Source organism: Oncorhynchus kisutch, linkage group LG4 (assembly GCF_002021735.2).
Source record: "Oncorhynchus kisutch isolate 150728-3 linkage group LG4, Okis_V2, whole genome shotgun sequence".
NCBI lineage: Eukaryota > Metazoa > Chordata > Actinopteri > Salmoniformes > Salmonidae > Oncorhynchus > Oncorhynchus kisutch.
Window position 1 is genome coordinate 26,492,798 of NC_034177.2, and position 11,085 is coordinate 26,503,882.

Below are 11,085 nucleotides of genomic sequence, written 5' to 3' on the forward strand. Positions count from 1 at the left end.
CGTGTCGTCTGAGATTCCCAAAGATTGGAAAGCAGCTGCGGTCATCCCCCTCTTCAAAGGGGGGGACACTCTTGACCCAAACTGCTACAGACCTATATCTATCCTACCGTGCCTTTCTAAGGTCTTCGAAAGCCAAGTCAACAAACAGATTACCGACCATTTCGAATCTCACCATACCTTCTCTGCTATGCAATCTGGTTTCAGAGCTGGTCATGGGTGCACCTCAGCCACGCTCAAGGTCCTAAACGATATCTTAACCGCCATCGATAAGAAACATTACTGTGCAGCCGTATTCATTGATCTGGCCAAGGCTTTCGACTCTGTCAATCACCATATCCTCATCGGCAGACTCGACAGCCTTGGTTTCTCAAATGATTGCCTCGCCTGGTTCAGCAACTACTTCTCTGATAGAGTTCAGTGTGTCAAGTCGGAGGGTCTGCTGTCCGGACCTCTGGCAGTCTCTATGGGGGTGCCACAGGGTTCAATTCTTGGACCGACTCTCTTCTCTGTATACATCAATGAGGTCGCTCTTGCTGCTGGTGAGTCCCTGATCCACCTATACGCAGACGACACCATTCTGTATACTTCCGGCCCTTCTTTGGACACTGTGTTAACAACCCTCCAGGCAAGCTTCAATGCCATACAACTCTCCTTCCGTGGCCTCCAATTGCTCTTAAATACAAGTAAAACTAAATGCATGCTCTTCAACCGATCGCTACCTGCACCTACCCGCCTGTCCAACATCACTACTCTGGACGGCTCTGACTTAGAATACGTGGACAACTACAAATACTTAGGTGTCTGGTTAGACTGTAAACTCTCCTTCCAGACCCATATCAAACATCTCCAATCCAAAGTTAAATCTAGAATTGGCTTCCTATTTCGCAACAAAGCATCCTTCACTCATGCTGCCAAACATACCCTTGTAAAACTGACCATCCTACCAATCCTCGACTTTGGCGATGTCATTTACAAAATAGCCTCCAATACCCTACTCAACAAATTGGATGCAGTCTATCACAGTGCAATCCGTTTTATCACCAAAGCCCCATATACTACCCACCATTGCGACCTGTACGCTCTCGTTGGCTGGCCCTCGCTTCATACTCGTCGCCAAACCCACTGGCTCCATGTCATCTACAAGACCCTGCTAGGTAAAGTCCCCCCTTATCTCAGCTCGCTGGTCACCATAGCATCTCCCACCTGTAGCACACGCTCCAGCAGGTATATCTCTCTAGTCACCCCCAAGACCAATTCTTTCTTTGGCCGCCTCTCCTTCCAGTTCTCTGCTGCCAATGACTGGAACGAACTACAAAAATCTCTGAAACTGGAAACACTTATCTCCCTCACTAGCTTTAAGCACCAACTGTCAGAGCAGCTCACAGATTACTGCACCTGTACATAGCCCACCTAAAATTTAGCCCAAACAACTACCTCTTTCCCAACTGTATTTAATTTTTATTTATTTATTTATTTTGCTCCTTTGCACCCCATTATTTTTTTATTTCTACTTTGCACATTCTTCCATTGCAAAACTACCATTCCAGTATTTTACTTGCTATATTGTATTTACTTTGCCATCATGGCCTTTTTTTGCCTTTACCTCCCTTCTCACCTCATTTGCTCACATTGTATATAGACTTGTTTATACTGCATTATTGACTGTATGTTTGTTTTTTACTCCATGTGTAACTCTGTGTCGTTTTATCTGTCGAACTGCTTTGCTTTATCTTGGCCAGGTCGCAATTGTAAATGAGAACTTGTTCTCAACTTGCCTACCTGGTTAAATAAAGGTAAAATAAAAAATAAATAAATAAAATCTTGGATCTAATAAGAGTGTTTAGATTCACTAGCCTTGTTACCAGCGCCGTCTTCTGCAGGTCACCAGATGTTTATCTACAGTAGGCTATTCCTTAGCTTTGTTGTGTATCACTTCATTCAGAGTAAAAGGGCTATGAACTGTACACACAGATCTGACCTCTCAGTGTGTTCTCCTCACTTCACACCCTGGTTTCCTAGCCAAGGCTAAGGGAGGGGTTACAAAGCATCCGACTATAGTCCCCCCATCTGCTGCAAAACTGCCAACACTGATGTAATATCCTGTCAGTGGCTGAGCAGGCAAATTCTTCAGCTGGAAAGAGCACAGATATAATGTCTGAAATTAGAACGTGCAATGAATTCTAGATCCAAGAGTTCCAACTTCCATTTACAAATAGTACCTGTATTGCTGTTGCAGAGGATTCTGTTTGGTTTTAGACAAACTTTTAAGTGATTTGCATTTCCTTTAAACCAAGTAAATAAGAGAGAGAAAGGGAGAGAGAGAGAGAGAGAGAGGGGTGGGGAGAGAGGTTCAGTCCAACTGTCTGTGTTTACATGTGATTGTAATAATGACTTTCCTTTGTGCCCACATGAAATTAATACTATAGTATACTAAGGTATAAATGCTATAGTATTCACTGTAGTGTTTTTGTGGACTTCACTGTATTATTTACTGTAGTATTTACTGTAATATACAGTGAGGGAAAAAAGTATTTGATCCCCTGCTGATTTTGTACATTTGCCCACTGACAAAGAAATTATCAGTCTATAATTTTAATGGTAGGTTTATTTGAACAGTGAGAGACAGAATAACAACCAAAAAATCCAGAAAAACGCATGTGAAAAATGTGATAAATTGATTTGCATTTTAATGAGGGAAATAAGTATTTGAAAACATGACTTAGTACTTGGTGGCAAAACCCTTGTTGGCAATCACAGAGGTCAGACGTTTCTTGTAGTTAGCCACCAGGTTTGCACACATCTCAGGAGGGATTTTGTCCCATCTCCTCTTTGCAGATCTTCTCCAAGTCATTAAGGTTTCGAGGCTGACGTTTGGCAACTCAAACCTTCAGCTCCCTCCACAGATTTTCTATGGGACTAAGGTCTGGAGACTGGCTAGGCCACTCCAGGACCTTAATACGCTTCTTCTTGAGCCACTCCTTTGTTGCCTTGGCCATGTGTTTTGGGTTATTGTCATGCTGGAATACCCATCCACGACCCATTTTCAATGCCCTGGCTGAGGGAAGGAGGTTCTCACCCAAGATTTGACGATACATGGCCCCTACCATCGTCCCTTTGTTGAGGTGAAGTTGTCCTGTCCCCTTAGCAGAAAACACCCCCAAAGCATAATGTTTCCACCTCCATGTTTGACGGTGGGGATGGTGTTCTTGGGGTCATAGGCAGCATTCCTCCTCCTCCAAACACGACGAGTTGAGTTGATGCCAAAGAGCTCCATTTTGGACTCATCTGACCACAACACTTTCACCCAGTTGTCCTCTGAATCATTCAGATGTTCATTGGCATACTTCAGATGGGCATGTATATGTGCTTTCTTGGGCAGGGGGACCTTGCGGGCGCTGCAGGATTTCAGTCCTTCATGGCATAGTTTGTTACCAATTGTTTTCTTGGTGACTATGGTCCCAGCTGCCTTGAGATCATTGACAAGATCCTCCTGTGTAGTTCTGGGCTGATTCCTCACCGTTCTCATGATCATTGCAACTCCACGAGGTGAGATCTTGCATGGAGCCCCAGGCCGAGGGAGATTGACAGGTATTTTGTGTTTCTTCCATTTGCGAATAATCACACCAACTGTTATCACCTTCTCACCAAGCTGCTTGGGGAGGGTCTTGTAGCCCATTCCAGCCTTGTGTAGGTCTACAATCTTGTCCCTGACATCCTTGGAGAGCTCTTTGGTCTTGGCCATGGTGGAGAGTTTGGAATCTGATTGATTGATTGCTTCTGTGGACAGGTGTCTTTTATACAGGTAACAAGCTGAAATTAGGAGCACTCCCTTTAAGAGTGTGCTCCTAATCTCAGCTCGTTACCTGTATAAAAGACACCTGGGAGCCAGAAATCTTTCTGATTAAGAGGGGGTCAAATACTTATTTCCCTCATTAAAATGCAAATAAATATATAACATTTTTGACATGCGTTTTTCTGGATTTTTGTTGTTGTTATTCTGTCTCTCACTGTTCAAATAAACCTACCATTAAAATTATAAACTGATCATTTCTTTGTCAGTGGGCAAACGTACAAAATCAGCAGGGGATCAAATACTTTTGTCACATGCGCCGAATACAACAGGTGTATAGACCTTATCGTGAAATGCTTACTACAAGCCCTTACCAACAATGCAGTTCAAGAAATAGAGTTAAGAAAATATTTACTAAATAAAGTAAAAAATAAAATGTAACACAAAATAACAATACCGAGACTATATACAGAGGGTACCGGTACCGAGTCAATTTGCAGAGTACAGGTTAGTCGAGGTAGTTTGTACCTGTAGGTAGGAATAAAGTGATAAGCAGAGAGTAGCAGCAGTTTAAAACCAGGCAGTGATGCAACCGGTCAGGATGCTCTCGATGATGCAGCTGAATAACGTTTTGAGGATCTGGGGACCCATGCCTACTCTTTTCAGTCTCCTGAGGGGGAAAGGATTTGTCGTGCCAGTTAACTTTAGTATAATTCTTGTAGTAAAAGAAAACTATAGTATTTACTATACTAATTAATGTTGTGTTTTTTGCAGATGATAGTTTACTGTATTATTTACTGTAGTGTTTTTGTGGACTGTAGTATTTACTGGAGTGTTTTTGCGAAATGTAGTGTACTGTAGTATTTACTGTAGTGTTTTTGAGGACATTACTGTAGGACAGTATTTACTATACTGTTTTTGTGTTATTATCTTTGACATATAAGTGGAGCCTTTCTCATTGAGGAAACTTACTAGAGAAATACTAAAAGAGCACATTTTGTATAATCTGTATGTAGGTAGGACTGGGGTCTGAATGAATAGTTTGGCACTACTGCTCTTTTCTATAACCTGTAGGGAACACAATATACAATCTATACTTGGCATGTAGGTTTCTCACTTATAGGTGGCACAAATTGGGCTATGGGGGAAGGGAAAGGGCAGGGTATACGCAAATTAAATCCTGAGGTATTTACTGTAGTTTAAAAAGTATAGTGTTTTTGTGGACTGTATTATTTTTGTTGACATTACCGTTGTATTTATTACACTGTTTTTTGTTGTTGCAGATAACACTATTATTTACTATAGTATTCTACCATATACTACAAAATGTTTTAGTAAGTACTACACATGACCGAGTATTGTAGAGTATACTACAGTTTAGTATAGAATTCTATAGTTAAGTATTGTAGGATTCTATAGTAAATTGTAGTATTTTTTCATGTGGGTGTTCTAAACATATAGGTGAAGTCAGAGTGAGTTGAGTCATAATAGAAGGCTAACCGGCTGATATCCATTCAGAACAATGACACACGTTGTTGACTCTACACTCTGCAAGCTAGAGTGGTGTGATCAGGTTTCACTCACCACTGCAGATCGCAACTAATTGTCTCAGCCGTGTAATGTCATCACTTACTGCACATTACAGTAATTCTCTCTGAATGAATCCAACAATGTGTACACCGCCGTCTTGTCCATTTCAAATCTTCTCACTTTAATTGAGACAGGTGTGTCTATCAATGTGAGAAGATTTGAAGTAGAGATGGCGGCATATACATTGTTGGATTACTTCATGGATCAGCACATGGATTTATTTTAATAATGGAGCATTTTGTAAATTCAAATGAACAACGTGCAAGTTGACACAGACATTTTAGAAGATAGATGTTTGGCCGAATCGAGAGCGAAGATAGTATCGCCATGCTACGCTAAACATACAGTACCAAATTCATAGATGCTAACGACCTTTACCACCTACTGATGATGGTACACTATATATACAAAAGTATGTCGACACCCCTTCAAATGATTGGATTTGGCGATTTCAGCCACACCCGTTGCTGACAGGTACAGTATACAATCGAGCACACAGACATGCAATCTCCATACACAAACATTGGCAGTAGAATGGCCTTACTGAACAGCTCAGTGACTTTCAATTTGACACTGTCATAAGATGCCACCTTTACAACAAATTAGTTTGTCACATTTTTTCCTTGTTAGAGCTGCCCCGGTCAAATGTAAGTGCTGTTATTGTGAAGTGGAAAAGTTTAGGTGCAACAACAGCTCATCCGCAAAGTGGTAGGCCACACAAGCTCACAGAACGGGACCGCCGAATGCTGAAGCGCATAGTATGTAAAAAAACATCTGTCCTCGTTTGCATAGTGCCATAGTGCCAATTTTAATGTTTGGTGGAGGAGAGTAATGGTCTGGAACTGTTTTTCATGGTTCGGGCTAGGTCTCTTAGTTTCAGTGAAGGGAAATCTTAACAGCATACAATGACATTCTAGACAATTCTCTGTGTCCAACTTTGTGGAAACAGTTTGGGGAAGTCCTTTCCTGTTTTATCATGCCCCCGTGCACAAAGCGAGGTCCATACAGAAATGGTTTGTCGAGCTCGGTGTGGAAGAACTTGACTGGCCTGCACAGAGCCCTGACCTCAACCTCAACAAACGCCTTTGGGATGAATTGCAACGCTGACTGCGAGCCAGGCCTAATCAGTGCCCGACCTCACTAATGCTCTTGTGGCTGAATGGAAGCAAGTCGCCACAGCAATGTTCCAACATCTAGTGGAAAGCCTTAACAGAAGAGTGGAGGCTGTTATAGGTGGACCAACTCCATATTAATGTCCATGATATTAGAATGAGATGTTCTATGAGCAGGTGTCCACATACACTACATTACTATAAGTATCTTCTTTCCAGGGGATTTTTTGCCCTGATGCTAGGTCTGAACATGAACACACCGCTTGCGGTACGCGCTTGTAAAAATAAGAAACGTATCTTTCATATAAGCGAGAAACCTTCAAAAAACAAAAGGTTAAATTATTACACATAGGGTTAGGGCTAGTGTTCCCACACGGTCATATCTCCATGTTCAGGAAGACAGACGGAAGACAGAGGCGACCACCTGTGCTAATTAGGTATCTAGCATGCTCTGAACACCTGTGTGTAATGGAAGAAGGCTCCCAGAAACATGTTGTAGCTTAAAAATACTGTCAGCTGCAACTGTGATAAAGCCATATAAATCCTCTTAAGGATCCGCCCCTTTTCCCCCAATTTTCACCTAAAATTACATACCCAAATCTAACTGCCTGCAGCTCAGGCCCTGAAGCAAGGATATGCATATTCTTGGTACCATTTGAAAGGACACATGTTGAAGTTTGTGGAACTGTGAATGGAATGTAGGAGAATATAACACAATAGATCTGGTAAAAGATAAAACACTTTTTACACCAAACCTGATTAAACCTTGCCATAACAATGTTGTTGAATACTTTTTAATTATACTGAACAAAAATATAAATGCAACCATTTCAAAGATGTTACTGAGTTACAGTTCATATAAGGAAGTCAGTCAATTGAAATAAATAAATTAGGCCCTAATCTATGGAGTTCACATGACTGGGAATACAGATATGCATCTTTTGGTCACAGACACCTTTAAAAAAAAAGTAGGGGCGTGGATCAGAAAACCAGTCAGTATCTGGTGTGCCACCACTTGTCTCATGCAGCACAACACATCTCATGCACATAGAGTTGATCAGGCTGTTGATTGTGGCCTGTGGAATGTTGTCCCACTCCTCTTCAGTGGCTGTGTGAAGTTGCTGGACATTGGCGGGAACTGGAACATGCTTTCATACACGTCAATCCAGAGCATCCCAAACGTGCTCAATGGGTGACATGGCTGGTGAGTATGCGGTCGTGCATTATTATGCTGAAACATGAGGTAATGGCAGCGGATGAATGGCACAACAATGGACCACAGGATCTCGTCACGGTATCACTGTGCATTCAAATGGCCATAGATAAAATGCAATTGTGTTCGTTGTCCGTAGCTTATGCCTGCCCATACCATAACCCCACTGCCAACTTGGGGCACTCTGTTCACAACACTGACTTCAGAAAACAGCTCGCCAACACAATGCCATACACGTGGTCTGTGGTTGTGAGGCTGGTTGAACATTATGTGAAATTCTCTAAAACAACGTTAGAGGCGACTTATGGTAGAGAAATTAACATGAAATTCTCTGGCAACAGTTCTGGTGGACATTCCTGTAGTCAGAATGCCAATTGCACGCTCCCTCAAAACTTAATAAGACATCTGTGGCAATGTGTTTTGTGACAAAACTGCACATTTTAAAGTGTCCTTTTTTTGTCCCCAGCACAAGTTTCAACTGTGTAATGATCATGCTGTCTAATCAGCTTCTTGATATGCCACACCTGTCAGGTGAAGGGATTATTTTGGCATAGGAGAAATGCTCTCTAACAGGGATGTAAACAAATTTGTGCCCCAAATTTGACAGAAATAAGCTTTTTATGTGTGTAAAAACTTTCTGGGATCTTTAATTTCAACCCATTCTTTAAATGTTTTGATTGAACATGGGACCAACACTTTAAATGTTGCCTTTATTTTTTTGTTCAGTTTAATTTCTAAAATCTCTACAAACATAAATCCACTTTGACATGATGAGGCATTGTAGGTAGGTCAGTCACACAAAATCTGAATTTAATCAATTTTAGATTCAGGCTGTAATACAACAGTCAAGGGGTGTGAATACTTTCTGAAGGCACTATATGTGTTATTTTCAGAGGTAGACTGGCTCTGGCAGCCAAAACAGCCAAATACTCCATCTAAACACAAATTGACTCTCAATTGCGATACGGTTTTAGAAAAAATAAATCCCTTTGCTTTCATATCACATCAAAATATTTTCACAAATGCACACTTACTGTACACTGTTTTTAAGGCAAGGCTGAATCAGTTTAGGAGTAAACATTTGCTTAGCAATTCAGAAATAAGTTGCATGGACTCACTCTGTGTGCAATAATAGTGTTCAATTTTTTGGGGGGAATGACTACCTCATCTCTGTACCCACACATACAATTATCTGTAAGGTCCCGCAATCAAGCAGTGAATTTCAAACACAGATTCAACTGCAAAGACCAGGGAAGTTTTCTAAGGGCACTTGTTGGTAGACTGGTAAAAATGTAAAAAAGCAGACTTTGAATATATCCCCTTGAGCATGGTAAAGTTATACATTACACTTTGGATGGTGTATCAATACACCCAGTCATTACAAAGATACAAGTGTCCTTCCTATCTCAGATGCCAGTGAGGAAGGAAACCGCTCAGGGATTTCCCCATGATGCCAATGGTGACCTTGAAACAGTTACAGAGTTTAAAGGCTGTGATAGGAGAAAACTGAAGATGGATTAACAACATTGTAGTTACGCCACAATACAAACCTAAACAACAGAGTGAAAAGAAGGAAGCCTGCACAGAATAAAAAATATTCCAAAAGATGCGTCCTGTTTGCAATAAAGTAAAACTGCAAAGAATTTGGGAAAGAAATTAACTTTATGTCCTTGGGGCAAATCCAACACAACACATCACTGAGTACCACTCTTCATATTTTCAAGCATGGTGGTGGCTACATCATGGTATGCTTGTCATCGGCAAGGATAAGAGAATTGTTTGGGTTAAAAAAAAGGAAAATCTGGTTCAGTCTGCTTTCCAACAGACACTGGAAGACAAATTCAAAACCTAAAACACAAGACAAATTTACACTGGAGTTGTTTACCTAGAGCCATTGAATTTTCGTGAGTGGCCTAGTTACAGTTTTGACAAAAAATGTCTTGAAAATCTATGGCAAGACTTAAACATATATGTTTAGGGATGATCAAAAACCAACTTGACAAAAGTGTCGAAAGTTTACATACACCTTAACCAAATTCATTTAAACTCAGTTTTTCACAATTCTTGACATTTAATCCAAGTAACAATTCCCTGTCTTAGGTCAGTTAGGATCACCACTTTATTTTAAGAATGCGAAATGTCAGAATAATAGTAGAGAGAATGATTTATTTAAGCTTTTATTTCATTCATCACGTTCCCAGTGGGTCAGAAGTTTACATACACTCAATTAGTATTTGGAAGCACTGCCTTTAAATTGTTTAACTTGGGTCAAATGTTTTGGGTAGCTTTCCAAAATAAGTTGGGTGTTGGGTGAATTTCTCCATTCCTCCTGACAGAGCTGGTATACTGTAACTGAGTCATGTTTGTAGGCCTCCTTGCTCGCACACTCTTTTTCAGTTCTGCCCACACATTTTCTATAGGACTGAGGTCAGGGCTTTGTGATGGCCACTCCAATACTTTGACTTTGTGGCCGTTATACCATTTTGCCACAACTTTGGAAGTATGCTTGGGGTCATTGTTCATTTGGAAGACCCATTTGTGACCAAGCTTTAACTTCATGACTGATGCTGTGAGAGGTTTCTTCAATATATCCACATAATTTTCCTGCCTCATGATGCAATCTTTTTTTGTGAAGTTCACCAGTCCCTCCTGCAGCAAAGCAACCCCACAACATGATGCTGCCGGCCCCATGCTTCACAGTTGGGATGGTGTTCTTCTGCTTGAAAGCCTCCCCCTTTTTCCTCCAAACATAACGATGGTCATTATGGCCAAACAGTTCTATTTTTGTTTCATCAAACCAGAGGACATTTCTCCAAAAAGTACGATCTTTGTCCCCATGCGCAGTTACAAACTGTAGTCTGGCTTTTTTTATGGTGGTTTTGGAGCAGTGGCTTCTTCCTTGCGGAGTGGACTTTCAGGTTATGTCGATATAGGACTCGTTTTACTGTGGATATAGATACTTTTGTACCTGTTTCCTCCAGCATCTTCACAAGGTTGATTTGAACTTTCCGCACCAAAGTACATTCATCTCTGAGACAGAACACGTCTCCTTCCTGAGCGGTATGACGGCTGCCTGGTTCCATGGTGTTTATACTAGCGTACTATTGTTTGTACAGACGACCGTGGTATCTTCAGACATTTGTAAATTGCTCCCAAGGATGAACCAGACTTGTGGAGGTCTACACATTTTTTCTCAGGTCTTGGCTGATTTCTTTTGATTTTCCCATGATGTCAAGCAAAGAGGCACTGAGTTTGAAGGTAGGCCTTAAAATACATCCACAGGTACACCGCCAATTGACTCAAATTATGTCAATTAGTCGATCAGAAGCTTCTTAAGCCATGACATCATTTTCTGGAATTTTACAAGCTGTTTAAACGCA

General features: G+C 41.1%; 1 non-coding gene across 1 annotated transcript; it reads right to left on the bottom strand.

Moving 5' to 3' along the window:
- Window positions 1-4,734: 4,734 nt before the first annotated feature.
- Window positions 4,735-4,788, bottom strand: LOC116374051 (U7 small nuclear RNA). Its single transcript, XR_004209880.1, has one exon. It is a non-coding gene; the product is annotated as a U7 small nuclear RNA (small nuclear RNA).
- Between the last annotated feature and the right edge of the window lie 6,297 nt (window positions 4,789-11,085).